The 23,996-nt window shown below is 42.5% G+C and overlaps 1 protein-coding gene across 1 annotated transcript in view; it reads left to right on the forward strand.

The window, feature by feature from the left end:
* The window catches only part of LOC120993666 (inactive dipeptidyl peptidase 10-like), a 73,496-nt gene extending 51,990 nt beyond the window's left edge, over window positions 1-21,506 (forward strand). Inside the window, exons 14-15 of the mRNA XM_040422147.1 lie at window positions 15,583-15,656; window positions 20,403-21,506. The gene's annotated coding sequence lies outside the window, so the exon portion shown is untranslated. The remainder of the gene's footprint in view (window positions 1-15,582; window positions 15,657-20,402) is intronic.
* The last annotated feature ends 2,490 nt before the right edge of the window (window positions 21,507-23,996 follow it).

Consider the following 23,996-nt stretch of genomic DNA (forward strand, 5'->3'; position numbering starts at 1 on the left):
GTGTCTGCACAATTCTCTCTTTGTTTTGCCTATGTATTCCATAGGGCATTCGCAAGTGATTCTGTAGATAACACCCTTAGTGCGACAGTTTACAAAGTCTTTAATTGAAAAAGATCTTTGAAGGTTGACACTGATAAATGATTTTCCTGTTTGGATAGTACTGCATGCAATGCAGCCACTGCACCTGAAACAGCCCAAGGGTCTTCGATCAAGCCAGGAACAGCCTTTTACGGTTGGATTGTGGTGGCTGTGCACCAACAGATCCTTAAGGCTGTTTCCCTTCCTGAAGGTGATCTGTGGGTAGTCAAAGATCCTATCCTTGATGTCTGGGTCCATTAATAATATGGACCAATGCTTTTGTAAGATGTTTCTTACTTGACTGGCAGCCTCATCAAAGGTACCAATTACCCGGATTTTCTGTTTAGTATCTGGGGGTTTGGTTCTGGGTACCAGTAGTTCGGTTTGTGTTGATGATAGAGCCGTTTTATATGCTGACCTTAGTGTTGAGTCAGGGTATCCTCTGGAGAGAAATCTACTCCTGAGGATACCGGCTTGTTTCAGATTTGTCAGAGCAGTTGCGTCTTAGACGCAAATACTGGCCACGTGGTATTCCTCTCTTTAGAGGTAAGGGGTGGCTACTGCTCCAGTGTAGGACAGAATTTGTTTATGTCGGTTTACGGTATATCGTAGTAGCCAATTCGTCCGAACTCTTTCTCTGGATCAAAATGTCCAGAAAGGGTAGAGTGTTTTTATTTGTCTCGTATGTGAACTGTAATCCCATATCATTATCATTCAGTTTACCAACAATAGTTGTGAAAGCCGATACGGACGCATTCCAAATGACGAATATGTCATCAATGTACCGGTCCCACAACACGATGGACCCAGTCAATGATGACATTGCGTCACTGAAGACATTATTGGCCTCCCACCAGCCCAGGAGAAAATTTGCGTAGGATGGTGCACACGAACATCCCATCGTGGTGCCCCTGAGCTGATGGTACCATCTGCCATCAAAAAGAAAAAAGTTATGTGTTAGGATATATCTCAGACATTTGAGAACAAATTGGTTGTGTTCACCAAACTGTTGACTCCTCATGCTTAGGTAGTAATTGACCACTTTGAGGCCTGGACGAGGGATGGACGAGTATAGGGCCTCTACATCTATACTCGCAAGAGTAGACTGTTGGTCTAATGTAATACCGTCTATTCTTTTAAGAAGATCCATACTGTCACGTGTATACGAAGGCAGAGAGGTAACAAAAGGTAAGAGAATGCGGTCAATATATTTGCCTAAGTTTTGACTTACCGTATTTTTCGCCCTATAAGACGTACCGGCCCAGAAGACACACCTAGGTTTTTGAGGAGGAAAATAAGAAAAAATATATTTTGAACCAAAAGGTGTGCTTTTGGTGGGTTTTGAACTAATGGTGGTCTGTGGATGACACTATTATGGGGGATCTATTGAGGACACTGTTATGGGGGATCTGTGGGTGACACTGTTATGGGGGATCTGTGGGTGACACTGTTATGGGGGATCTGTGGGTGACACTGTTATGGGGGATCTGTGGGTGACACTGTTATGGGGGATCTCTGGGTGGCTCTTATTTCGGTCTCTGGATGGCACTGTTATGGGGATCTGTGGATGACACTGTTATGGGGGGGATCTGTGGATGACACATATATAGCATCTTATGCTATGTGTCATCCACAGATCCCCCCCCCCCCATAATAGTGTACCTGCAGTGTGAATGACTCCCAATACAGGGGGTGAGGGTCGCATCTGGTTTTATAATGACAGGGGGCCCGTGCAGTAACTGTATTCTACTACACGGGCCCTGCTCACTATAATCTTATCTATAATTGTAGGCATTGTTAATATATAAAATATATATAAAAGTGTATATATATATATATATATATATATATATATATATATATATATATATATATAAAATTTCAGGGTAATCAGCACCTGTATACCGTACTTACAAGTGCTCGTAGCAGAGAGGAGAGAGGAGGCAGGCCGGGAGGACGGGCGCTGGCACCGTGAGTTACTACGTCATGCGCCCATGCCGCCTGCTTCATTCATAAAGTGGGCGGCGCAGGCGCGTGACGTAGCGACTCACGCTGCCAGCGCCCGTCCTGCCTCCTCCCTGCTACGAGCGCTTGTAAGTATACAGGCGCTGATTACCCTGAACTATTTTAACAATGCCTACAAATATAGATAAGATTATATACAGTGAGCGGGGCCCCTGTAGAATACAGTCACTGCACGAGCCCCGCTGTCATTATAAAAGCAGATGCCGGCGCCCAGCCCCTCCTCCCTCCCACCTGTTCCCCCCCCCCCCCCCCCCCGCGGCGTATCATTGAAAATTCGGAAAAATGCAGCATTCGCCCCATAAGACGCACTGCTATTTTTCCCCCACTTTTGGGGGGGGGGGGGAAGTGCCTCTTATAGGGCGAAAAATACGGTATGCTCCCTATTCCTGATATTATAGGTCGTCCTTTTAGAGGGTTCGTGCCTTTATGAATTTTAGGGAGGCTATAAAAGGTGGCTGTCACTGGGAATTTTGGATATAAAAAATCTAATTCCGTCTCTGAGATGATCCTGCTCAGTTTGGCCTCCATTAGGATGTCGTGTAACTCAGCCAGAAAAGGAGCTGTTGGATTAGAGATAAGTATGCCGTAGTTCTGTTTGTCCTTTAGGAGTTGTAGGCACATTCTGCATTAGTCCTCCGTATCCATGATTACGGTGTTGCCCCCTTTATCCGAGGGTTTGATCGTAACTGTGTTATTTTTCAGGCATGAGATGATTCTTTGCTCTCTACTAGAGAGATTACGTGGTAGGCCTGAGGCTGATAGTTCGCACAGGTCTGTAGTCACCAATTGGAGAAACACGTCCAAACATGAGATATCTTCTAATGGGGGCATTTTTTTTACTTAATCAATTTAGTCATCAATTAACATATAGCTTCTTTCTAGTTGGCCTTTAGATTTACCATTATTATTTGGTATTACTACAAGAATATAATCTGATTTGCACACATATTATTGCCTTCATTTCTGTATTGTTTGTTTTTGGAGTCTTTTTGTTATATGTGGTCCCCTGATGAACTGACCCCAGAGAACGGTCCAGAGATACGCGTCGGGACAAAGTTTGCATTCCTGGGATATATGGTATGTGCTCCTTTTTTTTCCACTGGTGATCAAAACCTGGACGCCACTGGTTTACTTGGGAGCATATATGTATTATGTGCGATTATTTTTGTTGTAACTTTATTATTTTCTGATACATGCATTGACTTATAACATTACTATTAAACTGTAGTCCTACTAGGTCTCTTCTCGGGTGGGGTTCTATCCCTTGTCAGGGACATATAGGGCCTATTAGGAGGTTCCTGACACAGGATCGCACCTATCAGGGAAGCCATTCCGTTTTGCTAGGCAGGGCACTTCCGCATCCATGCTTCCGTTTCCGCAAAAAAATAGAACATGTCCTATTCTTGTCCGCAATTGCGGACAAGATTAGGCATTTTCTATTATAGTGCCGGCGATGTGCGGTCCGCAAATTGTGGAACGCACATTGCCAGTGTCCGTGTTTTGCGGATCCGCAGAACACTTACGGACGTGTGAATGGACCCTAAAGGTTACGTTTTACACTGGTGAAGGTACTCTGTCGTTACATTATAATTAAGTTACACTAGTGACTACCTGACATCTGATGTCTATATCTATCTGAACTGTGAAAAACTGCACAGAGTACAGCCAGCGCTCTTGTCCACATCCACAGAGCAGCTTCTGTACTGGCGCAGGGCAGTGAATGATAACCCCTGACCCCGCATGAACTTCCTGACTGGTCACAGGCTATAATTCACTGCCTGTGTCTGCAAGCTGTGAAGATCGTGAGGAATTATATATGTGTGTATGTAATGTAAATGCACTGTATACAGTAAATGTGTGTTTATGTACTGTATATGTGTATATTGTATACACACGGCCATTGCTGCTAGATTGCGGGGTGGTCGTAACCCCTGGATACAAACAATGTATAATGTGAAGAAAAAATTAATCCAGCCAGCAAAGTAGGCAATATGGACAATCACAATACATTAGTATTAGTGGCTTGTATTAACTTTCTCTACATGATAAATGTAAAGGGGTTGCCTGAGTTCAGAGCTGAACCCGGACATATCCGCTTCTTCAGCCAGGCAGCCCCCCTAATATGAGCATCACAGCATTTCATGCTCTGATGCTCTCTCTTGCCCTGTGCTGTATCGTGCAGGGCAAGTGCTGTTTGTTTACATTTTTAGGGTTCATTCATTCACATGTCCGTAAGTGTTTTGCGGATCCGGAAAAACACTGACACAGGCCATGTGCACATGACCTCCACTATAATAGAAAATGCCTATTCTTGTCTGCTATTGTGGACAAGAATAGGACATGTTCTATATTTTTGCGGAGCCGCGGACTGGAAGTTCGGGGCCGCGGAACAGACGTGCGGATGCGGACAGTACAGTGTGCTGTCTGCATCTTTTCCAGCTCCATTGAAAATAAATGGATCCGCACCCGTTTCCGCATAATTGCGGAACGGATCCGGACCATTCACCATGCATACGGACGTCTGAATGGAGTCTTACACTGCTAGGCGGAGGCTTCCACCTAGCAGTGTTGCCGGTGACATCACGGGCTTTAGCGCTGCCCTAGCCGTTTTTCAGACTATGGCAGTGCTAAAGCCTGCCCATTAGTGCCGGTGACGTCACCGGGAACACTGCCAGGCGGAAGCCTCCGCCTATCAGAGTTTTGGTACATCACCGGATCAGCAGAAAAAGCCAAGGGACAACATGAAATGCTCCAATGATCATGTCAGAGGGGCTCTGACCCCAGACAACCCCTTTAAGGCTTTCCATATTTATTGTTGTCAGGCAGATCCCTGGCCTATAGTAAACAGTAATCAAACCAGACAGTAAGGCTACTTTCACGCTGGCGTTTTGGTTTACATTTGTGAGATCCGTTCAGGGCTCTCACAAGCGGTCCAGTTTTGCACTAATGCATTCTGAATAGAAAAGGATCCGTTCAGAATGCATCAGTTTCCCTCCGTTTTGCCTCCATTACGCTCTGGAGGCGGACACCAAAACGCTGCTTGCAGCGTTTTGGTGTCCGCCTGACGATGCGGAGGCAAACAGATCCGTCCTGATACACAATGTAAGTCAATGGGGACGGATCAGTTTTCACTGACACAATGCAAATCGGATCCGCCCCCCCCCCCCCCCCCTATTGACTTTCAATGGTGTTTAAGACGGATCAGTTTTGGCAATGTTAAAGATAATACAAACGGATCCGTTCTGAACAGATGCATGCGATTGTATTATCGGTGCAGATCCGTCTGTGCAGATCCATGACGGATCCGCACCAAACGTGAGTGGGAAAGTAGCCTAACATAAATGTTCTATTTGGCCAAAAATGCATATTAAAAAGGGGTTATATAACAGCTATTTCAACCCACTAAAGCCACTTTCACACAGTTAGTGTTTGGTAAGTGTTTGATCAGCGATTTCCATCAGTTAGGCTACATTCACACGAATGATCTGCAAAACGCAGATGTCGCCCCATGTCTGTTCTACAATTTGCAGGCCGCACATTCCGCGCTATCATAGAAAATGCCTATTCTTGTCTGCAATAGCTGACAAGAATAGCACATGTTCTATTTTTTTTGCTGGGCCGTGGAACGGAACTACAGATGCGGACAGCAAAATTGCGGAACGGAAGCAGACTCATTCATACGGTCGTGTGAATGTAGCCTTATTGTGAGCCAAAACCAGGTAGGGGTCAATAACGCAGAACATCAAAATCAAGTTGAACCATGGCACTCAAACGTGAAATAAAATTTTCTTTATTCCATCCAAAATAAATTTAACATGGAGCCATTGTCCAACGTTTCGGTCTATCCTAGATCTTGATCACGGCATATACAACATATATAGACATCATAAGTGATGGCAAAATATTACATACAAAATAAGAAATAAAACTGTTGAAAATGCATCATTGGTCTTGTTCCATTTCCATTGTCGTCACAAGTAATTCTTCTCAGATGTAATGCAATTTTACAATGACCAGGAATACTGGGAATATAATAGAAAGACATATATATGTCTATATGAACATACAAATATGTATTATATACAGTAAGAGTCCCATGTGAATAGAGCAAGACACCATAGTCCGAGGTAAATATACAGTACAGACCAAAAGTTTGGACACACCTTCTCATTCAAAGAGTTTTCTTTATTTTCATGACTATGAAAATTGTAGATTCACACTGAAGGCATCAAAACTATGAATTAACACATGTGGAATTATATATATAACAAACAAGTGTGAAACAACAGAAAATATGTCATATTCTAGGTTCTTCAAAGTAGCCACCTTTTGCTTTGATTACTGCTTTGCACACTCTTGGCATTCTCTTGATGAGCTTCAAGAGGTAGTCCCCTGAAATGGTTTTTACTTCGCAGGTGTGCCCTGTCAGGTTTAATAAGTGGGATTTCTTGCCTTATAAATGGGGTTGGGACCATCAGTTACGTTGAGGAGAAGTCAGGTGGATACACAGCTGATAGTCCTACTGAATAGACTGTTAGAATTTGTATTATGGCAAGAAAAAAGCAGCTAAGTAAAGAAAAACGAGTGGCCATCATTACTTTAAGAAATGAAGGTCAGTCAGCCGAAAAATTGGGAAAACTTTAAAAGTAAGGGCTATTTGACCATGAAGGAGAGTGATGGGGTGCTGCGCCAGATGACGTGGCCTCCACAGTCACCGGACCTGAACCCAATCGAGATGGTTTGGGGTGAGCTGGACCGCAGAGTGAAGGCAAAAGGGCCAACAAGTGCTAAGCATCTCTGGGAACTCCTTCAAGACTGTTGGAAGACCATTTCAGGGGACTACCTCTTAAAGCTCATCAAGAGAATGCCAAGAGTGTGGAAAGCAGTAATCAAAGCAAAAGGTGGCTACTTTGAAGAACCTAGAATATGACATATTTTCAGTTGTTTCACACTTGTTTGTTATGTATATAATTCCACATGTGTTAATTCATAGTTTTGATGCCTTCATAGTCATGCAAATAAAGAAAACTCTTTGAATGAGAAGGTGTGTCCAAACTTTTGGTCTGTACTGTATAATATAATGGTCAATAGGTACAAAGAATCTCAGGTAGAATGAGACTGCAGTCTGGGATATAAATTGTGTCTAAGTCTCTACTATGAATGTGGAGTATAGTCAAGTAAGCATTTAGACCATATCCCAGATGGCAAATAACATAAGAACAAAATAATATAGCGTTGGTGATCAGTGGGAGCTTACATTAAGTGCGGCTGCCAGCGGGGCACTTTGGAGGATGGTGTACCGGCACTGTGGTGTGTGCCACATGTTTTAAAGGTGGCTGGGCGGACAGAGTCTGATGTCACTTTCAGTCTGTCTGGCTCAGCACATGCGCAATAAGTATGTTGAGGGCACAAAGTTACTGGCAAGACCGGTAAAGAGGTACAAGATTCCCGTCTGGCTAGCGCGCAAAGTGCTGGCAAATGTCAAAACATCATGGTACATTGATGTGAAAGTAGAAATAAGTGTTTCATTGTGTATAGACTGCCTGTGGTGTCTAGTATATCCAGCAGGGGACTAATACAAAACTACTACATAGTTAGTATACAGATTACAGACAAAAGTAAACATAACAACAATTTGGAAATAGCAAAATTACTAAATAAAAAGATAAAAAATAGAAAATTTAGAAGAATCTAGTAAAATCTACGAGATGTTAGACACGGAACATCGATAGGTGTACTGAGTTAGTAAGAAGTTGAACATGTGTAGAAAGCTTTACTGTTCAAGGTCTTACCCGAATGTGGATGGATTATGCGATTGCCATTAATAACATTTGTGCACATGTAAGACAGGGGTAAGTACCTGTTTTAGCAGGTGCTAAAGTTGTCTGTTTCAGAGAAGGTGTAAGTGGACCAATGACGGCTTTAACCAATCTATCTTTGAGATTTCATATAGACTTACAGTCAGGTCCATAAATATTGGGACATCAACACAATTCTAAAATTTTTGGCTCTATACGCCACCACTATGGATTTGAAATAAAAAAACAAGATGTGCTTCAACTGCAGACTGTCAGCTTTAATTTGAGGGTATTTACATCCAAATCAGGTAAACGGTCTAGGAATGACAGTTTGTATATGTGCCTCCCACTTGTTAACCGCTTTACGTCCGCCCATAGGATATAAACGTCCTATGGGTGGACGTCTATTTCTGAAAGCACGTTTTAGAACGTCCTTTCAGAAATAGCAGCTGCACGCTAATCGTGCAGCTGCTGATCGGGTTGCCCGCTGTCAGTGACAGCAGGGCAGCCCTAAGATAAGGCAGGGACAGTGCCCAGGTGTCCCTGCCTTCCGGATCGCTGCAGACACAGCGCTCACCGAGCGCTGTGTCTGCAGAGAAGGAAGCGCTGTGCGCTTCCTGTTCCGGCCCGGCGGTCATGTGACCGCCGTGACCGGAGTGTGCAGGAGCTGTGTGAGGTCTCTCAGAGACCTCGATCAGCCCTACTCTGAGGCTGTACAGTGCTGGATTTCTGCTGTACAGCCTCTCTAGGGGTGTATTTGTCCTGTAACTGGGGCTACTATGTCAGCCCCAGTTACAGGAGAAATCAACAGTGAAAAAAAAAAAAAAAGTGAAGCAAATGTCCCCCAGAGGTCTTGTATGACCTTATGGGGGACGAAAAGTGTAAAATAAAAAAAATATAAATAAAAGGTTGAAAATAAAAAAATAAAAAAAAAGTTTCACATGTAAAAAAAAAAAAGTCCCCAAGTAAAAAATGAAAAAAAAAAAGTTAAAAATAGAAAAAATAAAAAAAGTATACATATTAGGTATTGCCGCGTCCGTAAAAACCAGCTCTATAAAAATATCACATGACCTAACCCCTCGGGTGAACACCGTAAAAAAAAAAACTGTATCAAAACAAGCAATTTTTGTCACCTTGCATCACAAAAGGTGCAACACCAAGTGATCAAAAACGCGTATGTCCCACAAAATAGTACCAATAAAACCGTCACCTCATCCCGCAAAAAAAGCACCTACATAAGAAAATCTCTCAAAAAATAAAAAAAATATAGCTCTTAGAACATGGAGACACTAAAACATCTTTTTTTTGTTTCAAAAATGCTATTATTGTGTTAAAGTGAAACAAATAAAAAAAAGTATACATATTAGGTATTGCCGCGTCCGTAAAAACCAGCTCTATAAAAATATCACATGACCTAACCCCTCGGGTGAACACCGTAAAAAAAAAAAAAAAACCTGTCAAAACAAGCAATTTTTGTCACCTTGCATCACAAAAGGTGCAACACCAAGTGATCAAAAACGCGTATGTCCCACAAAATAGTACCAATAAAACCGTCACCTCATCCCGCAAAAGATGAGCCCCTACATAAGAAAATCTCTCAAAAAATAAAAAAACTATAGCTCTCAGAACATGGACACATTAAAACATAATTTTTTTGTTTCAAAAATGCTATTATTGTGTAAAACTTTAATAAATGAGAAAAAGTATACATATTAGGTATCGCCACGTCCGTAACAATCTGCTCTATAAAAATGTCACTTGACTGAACCCCTCAGGTGAACGCTGTAAAAATAAATAAATAGAAACTGTGCTAAAACAACCAATTTTTTGGTCTACTTGCCCCATAAAGTGTTATAATAAATGATCAAAAAATCATATATACCCAAAAATAGTACTAATAAAACGGGCACCTTATCCCCTAGTTTCCAAAATGGGAGTTTCTACTGTAAGGGTGCTTTAGGGGGCTTCAAATGGGACATGGCATCTAAAAACCATGTGGAGTTCCTTTTCTTCTGCGCCCTGCCTGTGCCCATACAGCAGTTTATGACCACATGTGGGGTGTTTCTGTAAACCGCAGAATCTGGGTAATAAATATTGAGTTTTGTTTGGCTGTTAACCATCGATGTGTTAAAGAAAAAAATTGATTAAAATGGAAAATCTGCCAAAAAAGTGAAATTTAAAAATTTGATCTCCATTTTCCTTTATTTCTGCTTGAGGGGTGTAGTTTCTACAATGGGGTCATTTATGGGGGTATCCACTATGTAGGCCCCACAAAGTGACTTCAGACCTGAACTGGTCCTTAAAAAGTGGGTTTTGGCAATTTTCTTAAAAATTTGAAGAATTGCTTCTAAACTTCTAAGCCTTCTAACGTCCTAAAAAAATAAAATGACATTTCCAAAATGATGCCAACATAAAGTAGACATATAGGGAATGTTAAATAATAAATATTTTATGAGGTATCACTTTCTGTTTTAAAAGCAGAGAAATTGAAATTTAGAAAATTGCGAATTTTTCTAATTTTTGGGTAAATTTGGGATTTTTTCATAAATAAAGGTGAAATATTTTGATTCAAATTTATGACTATCATGAAGTACAATGTGTCACGAGAAAACAATCTCTGAATGACTTGGATAAATAAAGGCGTTCCAAAGTTATTACCACATAAAGTGAGATATGTCAGTTTTGCAAAATTTGGCCTGGTCAGGAAGGGGGCAAATGGCCCAGATGGCAGGTGGTTAAGGAACCAAAAGTAATGGGACAGAGTAATAATCATAAATAAAACTTTCACTTTTAAATACTTGGTTGCAAATCCTTTGCAGTCAATTACAGTCTGAAGTCTGGAATGCATAGACATCACCAGACGCTGGGTTTCATCCCGGGTGATGCTCTGCCAGGCCTCTACTGCACCTGTCTTCAGTTCCTGCTTGTTCTTGGGGCATTTTCCCTTCAGTTTTGTCTTCAGCAAGTGAAATGCATGCTCAATTGGATTCAGGTCAGGTGATTGACTTGGCCATTGCATAACATTCCACTTCTTTCCCTTAAAAAACTCTTTGGTTGCTTTTGCAGTATGATTTGGGTCATTGTCCCTCTGCACTGTGAAGCACTGTCCAATGAAGCATTTGGCTGAATATGAGCAGATAATATTGCCTGAAACACTTTAGAATTCATCCTGCTGCTTTTGTCAGCAGTCACATCATCAATAAATACAAGAGAACCAGTTCCATTGGCAGCCATACATGCCCACGCCATGACACTACCACCACCATGCTTCACTGATGAGGTGGTATGCTTAGGATCATGAGCAGTTCCTTTCCTTCTCCATACTCTTCTCTTCCCATAACTCTAGTACAAGTTGATCTTGGTCTCATCTGTCCATAGGATGTTGTTCCAGAACTGTGAAGGCTTTTTTAGATGTTTGGCAAACTCTGATTTGGCCTTCCTGTATTTGAGGCTCACCAATGGTTTACATCTTGTGGTGAACCCTCTGTATTCACTCTGGTGAAGTCTTCTCTTCATTGTTGACTTTGACACACATACACCTACCTCCTGGAGAGTGTTCTTGATCTGGCCAACTGTTGTGAAGGGTGTTTTCTTCGCCAGGGAAAGAATTCTTCAGTCATCCACCACAGTTGTTTTCCGTGGTCTTCCGGGTCTTTTGGTGTTGCTGAGCTCACCGGTGTGTTCCTTCTTTTTAAGAATGTTCCAAAACGTTGTTTTGGCCATGCCTAATGTTTTTGCTATCTCTCTGATGGGTTTGTTGTGTTTTTCAGCCTAATGATGGCTTGCTTCACTGATAGTGACAGCTCTTTGGATCTCATCTTGAGATTTGACCGCAACAGATTCCAAATGCATGTGCACAAATGTTATTAAAGGCAATCGCATAATCCATCCACATTCGGGTAAGACCTGTTACAGTAAAGCTTTCTACACATGTTCAACTTCTTACTAACTCAGTACACCTATCGATGTTCCGTGTCTAACATCTCATAGGTTTTACTAGATTCTTCAAAATTTTCTATTTTTTATCTTTTATTTTGTAATTTTGTTACAAGTTGTAGTTTCCTTTCCGTCATGGGATGCGGAGCAAGATGGATACGGCGTGACCCCCAATGCAAGTCAATGGGGACGGATCTGTTTTCTCTGCCACAATCGAAGACGGATCTGTCCCCCACTGACTTTAAATGGAGTTCATGACAGATCTGTCTTGGCAATGTTAAAGATATTATAACTGGATCCGTTCATAACGGATGCAGATGGTTGTATTATCAGCAACGGAAGCGTTTTTGCTGAACCCTGTCGGATCCAGCAAAAACGCTAGTGTGAAAGAAGCCTAAGGTACACAAATCTGGTTTGTAAAAAAAAACATAAAAGCTGCATCATGAAATCATTTCTTACCTGTATGGATTGTCTAAGGCACATAGAAGAATGACTGAAGCAAGCCTATGGCACAGTATAGGAGGGAGTCCAATGCCCAAGAGCCGCAGCTTGTCTGCAGAAACTAATAATAATGTGATGATATGTCTGTGAGGAATCCAAACTGTTTGCATTGACGGGATTCTGCATTATGACCTTTTGTATAAGATTGCCTGAATATGCTGGATTTGCATTGCATTTTGCTCCAGTACTGCATGCCTACTCTTGTCATTGAGCTAAAGAGTCATTTCTGAATATGAATCGAGTATAAGATTAATATTTATTTTCATGATAAATAAAAAAACATTGACGTGTTATTTTCAGTCCAGGTTCGAGGTACCTTGATAACTTGAATGCTACATTTAAAAATAGTTACCTTAAATAGAGCTGCATACAGCCAGATCTGTCCAATCTTCAAAATGTATTTCTGTCTATAACTTTGTACTACTAAATATAACATGCAATGTATGAAACAGGCATCGTATTAAAAGCCGGCTACATGCACACGACAGTGAAAAAAATTAATTTGATTGGCAGTTATTTCTAGACCCACCCTTCTGAAAACACCCACAGGATGGTAGGCCCCCAGCTAAAATATCTATCTAAATATATGTCCCCCATAGTGTAGGATTTTTTAATTTATTTTTTGCTGCCCCTAGCTAAGATTATGTCCCCCATAGTGTAGGATTTTTTTTTTACCGCCCCCAGTTTTAATAATGCTTCCAATGTAGGCCCCCATATTAAATAATGTCCCCATAGTGTAGGAATTTTTTTTTACCGCCCCCAGCTTTAATAATGCCCCCAATGTAGGACCCCATCTTAAATAATGTCCCCCATAGTATAGATTTTTTTTTTTTTATGTCCCCAGCTTTAATAATGCCTCCAACGTAGGGCCCCATCTTAAATAATTTCCCCCATGGTTTAAATAATGCTCCCATAGTGGCCCACAGCTGTTCACCTTCTCCACTTTCTTGCGCTGCAGCAGCCTCTTCTCTCTTCACTGAATAGGACCTGCGATGTGCGCGATGACATCACTGAGCGCTCACATGTGGTTACGTCCCCATGCATATCGCAGGTCCTTCGGCAGGTCCTGCTCAATGAAGAGAGAAGAGACTGCCGCAGCGTGAGCAAGTGGATGAGGTGAGTTTTTTTTTTTTTACCTCTAAATGGCCATATAGATAAAGTGTACCAGTTTTTAAAGGCCTTTAGATGGGTGCACTCCTGTCAATCGGCCGTTAAAAACGGTCCCATTGAGTTCAATGGGGTCTGTCTGGCCGTGGAAACGGCCAAAAATAGGACATGTCCTATTTTTGGACGGATGCTATTCACTGGCCGTTAAAAGAACAGCCATGTGAATAGCCCTATAGACTTTCATTAGTGCTAAAAATGGCCGTGTGACGTCCGTTACTTAAATGGCTGTCACACAGTCATTATTCACTGTCATGTGCATGAGGCCTAAAGTAATCAGGCAAAGTATGAAACACTTAATATTTCACACAGCTCCTAGGCATTTTATGTAATGCCTAAAGGCAAACCGGCAAAGTATAAAATACTCTCTTGCAGAGGTCGTCGTTGGCAAAACTGGCAAAGTATAAAATACTACCTTCCAGATGTTGTCGCACAGTGACAGCGCCATAAAATCACCCCCATACAGCAACAGCATCATAACACAAGTGAGGAAAAAAACTGGTCTCTTTTTCAGTATGAAAATTCTGTTTTTCCACTTTTTTTACTACAATAAGTGTAATTGCTTCTATGCAAGAACAAGCGCCAAACTATGAAGTTCTCTTGAAATTCAAAATACCATTCTAGCCTTATTTGTTGCAACAAATGAAGACAATATTGGTCTATTTCTCTTGTTTCTCATTAAAAAAGTTTTGTTCTTCAGCTATTTTATAATGTGTAGTTTATTGAGAACATTTTGTTAAGACTGTAGATAGGGACAGACAAGGAGCCCAAAGATTAGAACCTAGCCCGCTTTCCCTACCTGCTTGCAGTACAAGCCCTAGATAGTTAGCTTTAGGGACCATTGACCAGTTGCTGCCTATTTAAGTGCAGAGACAGACAAACAACAAAGACAGACACAAATGGGTCAGAACCAGAGAAGCTATGAAGTACAACACAAGAGTCATACAGTGGTCAGAAGACAAGCTGAGATCAGAACCAGACTACGCAGTACCAAATGAGAGACAGAAAATGGTCAGAAGACCAGCCGGGGTCAGAGGAATGAGCAATCCAATAAGCAGGTAACAAGTAACCAGGAACACAGCTAGTGAGTCAGAGACTATGACTGGCATTGACGTATGGCCAGGAAGGGGTTTAAATAGAGCATCAAGTCCCAGGACCAGAACTTGATAGGTCATGACTCTGCCCTCCTTTAGTCAGAACACTAGCAAACAGGAATAGTGCAGCTGAGCAATCAGCCCACTGCTAATCTCCTCCAGCATACACCCGCTGTGGGGAGAAACATAGCATTGCTCAGGATGCCTATGCTTAGCAGTGGGCCTCTCCCGACACAGCTGTGCCGAGGCTGAGGATCACTCTGCTGGAGCCCGGACAATATGTTACACATTTGCATTTCTTTTGTGCAAGAAGAAATGCCAAACTAAGAAGTGCTCTTGTGTGAGAAAGACCATTAAGTGTAATTCAAAATGCCCTTCTAGTCTTCCTTGTTGCAACAAGTGAAGACAATACTGGTTTCTTGCTTGTTTTTTTCAGTAAGAAAGTTCTGAAAGTTATTTTGCCTTTTATTCTTTCATGTTCATATCAATAAAGGCTTAACAAATAATACTTGTTAACATTTCATACTTTGCCTAAAGAGTACTCGTCATTCTATATATTGCCTAGGCATTATGCCTTGGCAAAGTATATAAATGACTGAAATAACACAGACATTTCATACTGCCCGGGCACTTTATACAATGCCTGCATTTCATACATTGCCTGTAACATATAGTATACACACTGTATACACACACAATGTAACCCCCAATTTGGGTAACTGACAACACACTTGTTACTCCTTGGCCGTTAGTAATCTATGCATGGAAAGGCTTGTGTTTAATTCTAATTTAATAGCAATGTGATAGCTCAGGGTTATTGGTTTTTAATGAAAAGTGACCTCTGGGTTGGAATTATTAATACATTTAATTTTCATTGGTGTAAACTGTTTTTGTTCTTCTCTGGTTGGGATGCATCTTCTCTATATGGTTCATTAACTGTCTGTCTGTTTCCTTCCTTATTTGCGTATAATTTCTGCAATCAAAAGCCAATGTGCACTTCCAACATACAGCTGAACTTCTAAGCCGTCTAATCCACTCTGGATCTAATGTCACAAGCAGGGTAAGTCTACACATTTAGGCCTATTGAAGCATAAAGAAACTAAGACACATATGTCTTACCACTAGAACATGCTAAACACTAGTGCAAATACAGATTTTTACATGATCTATAAACACTGGTGTGTTGCATATCCATGTTCTTCATAGAAGAGAAAATGCTTATATTAAATTGCTATTAGGTTGGCTTCACATTAGGGATCGACCGATATTGATTTTTTAGGGCCGATACCGATACCGATAATTAGTGAACTTTCAGGCCGATAGCCGATAATTTATACCGATATTCTGGGAATTTTCATTTTTGAGAAAAAAAAAAATTCCTACACAAATCTGCTGAAAATTAATATGTTTATTGTTAATGTGTATTTTTTGGTTTATTGTTAATGTGTATTTTTTTTTTTATAAATCTTTTTCATTTATACTTAATATTTTTGTATTTTTTTTTTTTACTAACTTTTAGCCCCCTTAGGGACTAGAACCCTTGTCCTATTCCCCCTGATAGATCTCTATCAGGGTGAATAGGAGCTCACACTGTCCCTGCTGCTCTGTGCTTTGTGCACACAGCAGCATGGAGCTTATCATGGCAGCCAGGGCTTCAATAGCGTCCTGGCTGCCATGGTAACCGATCGGAGCCCCAGGCTTACACTGCTGGGGCTCCGATCGGAGGAGGAGGGGATCCTGTGGCCACTGCCACCAATGAGTAATACTGGGTGGGGGGGGGGGGGGGGGGGAGGGGCGCACTGCGCCACCAATGTTTTTACTATTGGCCGGGATTGGGGTGGGGGGCGCACTGCGCCACCAATGATTAATACTGGGGGGCTTGGGGGGGGCGCACTGCGCCACCAATGAAGAGGAGTCTTTCATTCATTCATATACAGGAGGCGGGAGCTGGCTGCAGAATCCCATAGCCGGCTCCCGACCTCTATGAGCGGTGGCTGCGATCCGCGGCACCTGAGGAGTTAACTACCGCGGACCGCAGCTAGTACCGCTCATAGAGGTCGGGAGCCGGCTATGTGATTCTGAAGCCAGCTCCCGCCTCCTGTATATGAATGAATGAAAGACTCCTCTTCATTGGTGGCGCAGCAGCCACAGCCCCTCCCCTCCTCTTGTCTTCTCTCCTGTCATTGGCGGCAGCGGCAGCAGCAGCATCACAGGGGGGAGGAGACACTGCTTCCTTCTCCCCTGTGCTGCGGAGGGAACACAGAGAGCGCTGAGAGCAGCGCGTTCTATGTTCCCAATACGTTATCGGTATATCGGCAAAATAGATGCCGATACCGATAACGTTCAAAATCCTCAATATCGGCCGATAATATCGGCCAAACCGATAATCGGTCGATCCCTACTTCACATTGCCATGATTTGGCTGCAACACCTGCAGCAATCAGACCACTATGGCAATCTAAAGGTGGTCATACACATTACAAAGAAGTTGGTTGATGGTTGAACATCTGGTGATTGTTTCACAGACACGACCATAGACATTTAGCCCTTGTTGGCCTTTACAGTTGTTTAAACTGGTCCTACATGTTCAATGAAATTGGGACAATGGACGAAAGACCTTTCTGGAAACATTCTTTCAAAGAAAGATCTTTCATCCAACTACTGCACAAAAATACTGAACATGGTTGGCTTCTTTTCAGAAGATAATGGTGTATCATTGGTTGGCTAAAACAATTGTTCTTTGCTAATTTTCAACCGACAAACGTTTGTTTTGGTTGAAATCATCCATTTTTTTCAACTTTAGATGAATGTGTATTAACCCTTAAGATGGGTTCAGTAGAACCAAAGATTGGCTGCCACTGTATTCCAGCCATTTTCCGACTGGACTTTCTGGGGCCCACAAGAGAAGATGATCTTGGGGGGCTCCCTCATCTATAAAAAATATGTTATGTCCACTTTTACTTGTACGTAATATTTAGGTCTTATGCACATGACCATATTTTCAGTCCGCATCCGATCTACATTTTTTGCGGATTGAATCTGGACCCATTCATTTCTACACAATGCCATGCCGCAAATTATACAACATGTTCTATTGTCCGCTTTGTGTACAAGAATAGTCATTTCTACAATGGGGCAGTGTGCGGCCTGCTGAGGAACACTGGAGACCAGTAGCTGTTCCCGCTCGCTACGCCCCTGCCATTCACTACAATGGACTACAGAACTATGTGTCTTCACATTTGCCCTGCTGTTTTTGTAACTCCCACTGGAGTGAATGGAAGATACAGTACACTAACAGCATAGCAGAACAAGCTACTTACAACACACAGCACATCTCATCAATAGAGTTTAAAGGGAACCTGTCACCTCCAAAAACCATCCCAAGCCGCCAACAGTACCTGACAGTAGCGAGCAGCGTGTTTCCGACGATAACTTTCTTCCTGAAGGCCTAAAGCTCAGAAAACATTCTTTTATCCCCTGCCTGGCGCGCTTCTCTAGTCATGCTTGAAGTCAAGGGGGCAGCAGCCTCCTTGCTTCAAGTCAAGATAACCATTCCCCCTTCCCTGCCCCTTCGCTGTGACTGACAGCCGGTAGTTCAGCTGGCTTTGCCGAACTCTCTGCATAAGCGCTGTCAGTCACAGCGAAGGGGCAGGGAAGGGGGAATGGTTATCTTGACTTGAAGCCATGGGCGTCTGCAGGGGGGGCCCTGGAAATCTGTGAACTGAGTTCTGCCTCTGCTCTGCAGCTGCTACACTGCGCAGTGCCGCAGAGTGAGGAGCGGTATCTATCAGGAGCATGCACGCGCCCTGATGAATCACCAGGGCATCCGCTGGGCAGTACTGTCTATGGTCAATTCATCCTTCACAAGGACCCTGACTGCCACCTGCTTGGCTATCAGTAAGTGAGAGTCAGTCAGTGTCACAGTGTGACTACTGAGTCACTCCCTGACCCTGAGTGTTAGGTGTGGGGTGAGTCACTGAAAGCCAAGCAGCAGGCAGTGAAGTGCCATGAGAGCCAGGCCAAGCAGGTGGCAGTCAGGGTGCTGGTGAAGGATGACCATAGACAGTACTGCCCAGAGGATGCCATCTCTGCTGTCCATATACCAGGCAGTATTGCCCCTTCAATCATATACCGCCTGCCCGCCTGGTCAGGGTGACCAGGCAGGCAGGCGGTATATGAAGGGGTAATACTGGTGGTAGGCCTGGTATTCTGCAGACCATCTGCTTGTAAGTTACATATGACAAAAGCCTGGAAGCGTTCAGGTACAGAACACAACATTTCATTTGTTGGCGACAAAATGCAAATTAACATATTGCTGAATGCTGAGACTATAACAAAGGGGTGCAAAAATAATATCAAATTAATAGACATTCAAGTAAAATAAGAAGAATTGGTCTTTCCTTTTGTGGTGGCTTCCTATTTTAAAGTTTAGTCCCTGTACACAAACGGGGTTCCGTTACACCCTCTTATATCTGCAGTTAGGCTTCATACACGTGCCCGTTTCAATGTCAATAAAATTATGCCCCCCCCCCACCTGGAAAAATTTCTGCGGACGCCCATGCTTGAAGCAAGGAGGCCGCTGCCCCCTTGACTTCAAGCATGACTAGAAAATAGCGAGGGCAGGGGATAAAAGAACGATTTCTGAGCTTTAGCCGCATCGGCCTTCAGGAAGAAAATTATCGTCGGAAACACGCTGCTGGCTACTGTCAGGTACTGCTGGCGGCTTGGGATGTTTTTTGGAGGTGACAGGTTCCCTTTAATAGATAATTTCTGAAAAATCACCCCATAAGAAATAGACCCAAATGACAAACGGTTGGCTCCAAAATCAGCTCCAAATGGGGTTGTCTTCTGCTGGATCATTGGGGCCCATTCCTGTATCAAAGCCAGGGCCCATTGTGGGGTGCCCTGCTATCCTTGGAGGGCCAGTCCAACCCTTTTCACAGTCATATGAACCCAGCCTAGTTGCTATAACAAGCAATTCTGTCTAACATGTAAGGGCTATGTATACCTTCACAACAGTTTCTATTATTCCATTGCATCTAAAGTGTATATTTAAAGGTGTTGTCCCATCTCGCCGTTTCCACAGCAAGATGTAACTAAGTGCTGGCCCTTGGTGGCCAGGCTTATGGAAATAGCCGAGAGGGCCATTGCTCTTCTGTTTTTGTAACTCCCATTGTAGTGAATGGAAGATACACTAACAGCGTAGCAGAACAGGCTACTCAACTTCTGTAACTCCCAGAGTTACAGACGCAGCGTAGCTTGTTCTGTTATGTTGCTTGTGTAGATCCCATTCATCAGAGGTGTAGACAGACTCATTATTGAGTCTGTCTAGGATTACATAAAGAGACAGAAGGATCTGAACAAGCCTACAGTCACAGAAAATCTGTGGTTAGTTCTCCAAGATGTCTGGAACAACCTCCCTGCAGAGTTCCTTCAAAAACGGTGTGCAAGTGTATCTAGAAGAATTTATGTTGTTTTGAAGGCACAGACGGGTCACACCATATTATTGATGGGATTTAGATTTTTCTTTTGTTCATTTACTTGCATTTTGATAACTGATCAAAATAAACTATTAACACTATTTTGAAAGCATTCTAACTTAGCATTTTTCCCCAAACCTGCCTAAACATGTTACCTACCTGTAGTTCTGTATTTCTAATGTTTGGTTTACAGAGATACAATGAACCTACTGCACTTTGCCTTGCATCTATACTGTATATCATTCTGCTGTAGTTACTGGTCACTCTTGTCCACTTTTGATGTGTGAATCCTCAACATATGACCTGTTATTTTATCTTTTTTCCAGATTTATCCTGATGAGGGCCATTTCTTCCTGTCAAAGGGCAGCCAGGAGCACCTGAGCCTGTCAATAGTGACCTACCTGCAGAGCTGCTTTCAGAGTGGAGGCATCAGACAGAGAGAGGAGTAAGTGAGGACCCAGTGAGGCACACATAGAGCACAAGGTGTCGATACTACACAAGAAACCAGAATGAACATTGATGGGCGTATCTGCTGGAAACAATGGAAGACAAATAATCTTAACATTTATGAATGAACTTGTGACTCGACTACTGGCAGTGATTACCATTACCTCTCAGATGATTTCTAATTAAATCACTTACAAATTAATACAGAGACTAACATCTTGAGCAGCTAACTTTACATAAAGCATCACATGGTGAATATCATTCATACAACCTTTCAAGTTGGCTATACACATAAGAAAGCCATTCAGCCTATATCTATGTCCCCTGACCTCCCTCCATAAAAATGTAAGCTCAGCTCATTAGGCATGCTTGTTTATTAAAATGGGGAGACACTTCTTGCAGTGGCCTATCTCCAAGAAGAACAATATCCAACATGCACAATCCTGTTTTTCTCCAAGAATGTGACATTGCGTGGACCCTATAAGCAGTCGATTGTCAATGGACTCAACCAACACAAGTAAGAACAGCCTTACAATCCCGGGTCAACAGTACAAACCTTGCCTAGCTGGGAGCTCCACCGTTCTGAGGACCATGCTTATTCCAGCTTCATGGTGGGAACCTCCTGAAGGTGGGCAACCGCCTGCAGCACCCCTGTGTCTCCTCTGCTTGGACGAATGCCTGCCATCAAGGGTCCTCAAATGCAATGTCATGGACTCTGCTCCTGCCTACTCTGAAGCCTAAGGACACACTGGTGACTGCTTCAAAGTATTCACTGTGATTTGTTCTAAACCCCCGTTATTAGCTGTATTAATCAGTTGTGCTGTTCTATACCTATAGAGAGCAGCAAAGTTCCCAATGTGTATGATATCTGGATGCTTTAATGGATATTTTCTTCTTTTTTGTACATATGTAATTCTGCATGTACAGCATACAGTCCATAAACGATACATTTAATTTACACAGAGGAAACCTGTAATAAACTAAAGCCATACCTTGTACAAAGACCTATACCCTGTTGTAACTTGCTAATGTTGCAGCCACTTACCATAGTTGTCAATAGTTAGAAAGCTATACTTATTTAAAGATGCCTTGTGATCAAAGAAAATAATGTATACTGCACAATCAATATGTAAAAGATGTACAAAATAGTACAGGTGAGTTGGAATAAGTTCAACATTAAGACAATTGGAGGAGATGAAAATGTTTCAGAATCCAATTTGCACCAGAAAACAGGCATATGTGATTTGCAACATATTTATTAAGTGTTTTAAAGAGTAACTAAACTTTTCAGTAAAATTTTAATATGATGTCCCTAATGCCCAAATAATAGTTTTTCTAATATAATTTATTTATGGATTTTGTATTTTTATTACAGTTTTCCCTCCCTAAAGTGCACCATTCCCTGTGCGCTTAAAACTGACATTTCTGTACACCGCTGACAGTTCAGTGGTATATGGAGTACGGACTGTGAAGTTTATGAACGGGGCCGCAGCAGCAGTGCGTACGGGCAGGAGCGCATATTGCTGCTCCAGCCCATGCCCCCCAGAAGTTTACTACTCCTGGCATAGCACATGGGTACCCTGTAACCATGTGCTATGCCAGAATTAGCTGAGCAGAGCAGGCTCCTGCTTCTGCCTGTTCCGCTAAGCTAAGAGCTGACATGCAGTTCTCTTAGCTAAGCGGAGCAGGCAGAAGCAGAACCCGCTCCGCTCAGATGATTCTTACATAGCACATGGGTACAGGGTACCCATGTGCTATGCCAGGAGTTAGTGAACCTCCTGGGGGCACAAGCAGGAGCAGCAATATGCGCTCCTGCCCGTACGTACTGCTGCTGTGGCCCCATTCATAAAGTGCCTACAGCCCGTACTCCGTACACCGCTGAGCAGTCAGCGGTGTACAGTAATGTCAATTTTAAACGCACAGGGAATGGTGCACTTTAGGTAGGGAAAAGTCTAATAAAAATACAAAATCCATTAATAAAGTATATTAGAAAAACTATTATTAGGGCATTAGGGACATCATATTAAAATTTTACTCAAAAGTTTAGTTACTCTTTAAATGTTTCTACTGTTTCTACAAGCCAAAAATTGCGCCCCCCGCCTCTAGGCACACACTTTTTAACAGATAATGTAGTAGATGTCACCTGCAGTCCTATGTAATACCACAGATAACACGGTGATAACTCTCTGAGTACAGATCATGTAGTAGATGTCACCTGCAGTCCTATGTAACACCACAGATAACACAGTGATAACTCTCTGAGTACAGATCATGTAGTAGATGTCACCTGCAGTCCTATGTAACACCACAGATAACAGTGATAACTCTCTGAGTACAGATAATGTGGTAGATGGGTGTGAGGCCCCAGAATTCAGAACACACACAGTGTGACCTGAAGTCTGGGGCCAGGATGCGGCAGGGTGGGGCAAATTCTCAATCTCCTCCCCCAACCCTACCGTGAAACAGATATGTGCATGGACATTATTATATACAGTAGAATACAGCACCATACCTGTTACATCCAGTGACGTCTCCTGTGATGTAGACTTTCCTCAATGTCTTCATTCAGCGATAAGACCGCCATGATACCTTCTTTCAGCTGCGTCTCGCCTCTGCAGAGTTACACAGATTTTTTTTTTAGGTTCCTCACTTTACTATCATCCTCTCCTTCCTGGCGTCTCAACACTGTCATCCACTGTCATTTTACTTTGAACTGGCAACAAAGTAGCAAAAGTACTGATATGGTCAAGAAACAGAAATCGCAACTACTACAATGCGCACATTCAGATTCTTAGGAGCATAATCAGTGTTACAACTGCTATTACAACAGCAATGTTGTATGGGGGAATACTACCGAGTGGGGAGTGTTAACGTTAAATAAATAAATGCCCCAAAAATATTCCCATACATTCATGTCAGTTACGAGGATGAATATTATTGCAACAAACCAATTAGGCAATAAGGACATGGGGGGGATTCATTAACCCTTGTACAATTAGCATGATACCCAAGGGAAAAGTGTGTTCATATTGACAAGGCGCATATCGTGGACCGTACATAACCCGCATGGCCTATATTGTCTCAAATGAAACACACATAAGAGATATGATCATTCAGGACGTACTGTACGAAGCCTAAAGGTCCATTGCGCCTCCTTTTGAAGTAACTTTTTATCAAAATCTCCCCCTCTTGGGGATCTCCTGAACCCCTCTATGCCTTGAAACCTTACTGCCTCTGTGCTGCTGTTATGACTAGTGGCCACATGCCGTGCAATCGGGGTGTCAGAACCTTTGCGAATGTCATTTAGATGCTCCCCTATGCGCCTGTGAAATTCCCGGAACGTTTTTCCTACATACTGTTTATCACATATGCATGTGGCCAAGTATACAATTCCTCTTGTTCTGCAGTTGATAAATGACCTGATTATACACCTCTTTTGGGTGGTGGTACTGATGAAGCTGTTACCTAACGCA

This window comes from Bufo bufo, chromosome 3 (genome assembly GCF_905171765.1).
Source record: "Bufo bufo chromosome 3, aBufBuf1.1, whole genome shotgun sequence".
NCBI classification, from domain to species: Eukaryota; Metazoa; Chordata; class Amphibia; order Anura; family Bufonidae; genus Bufo; species Bufo bufo.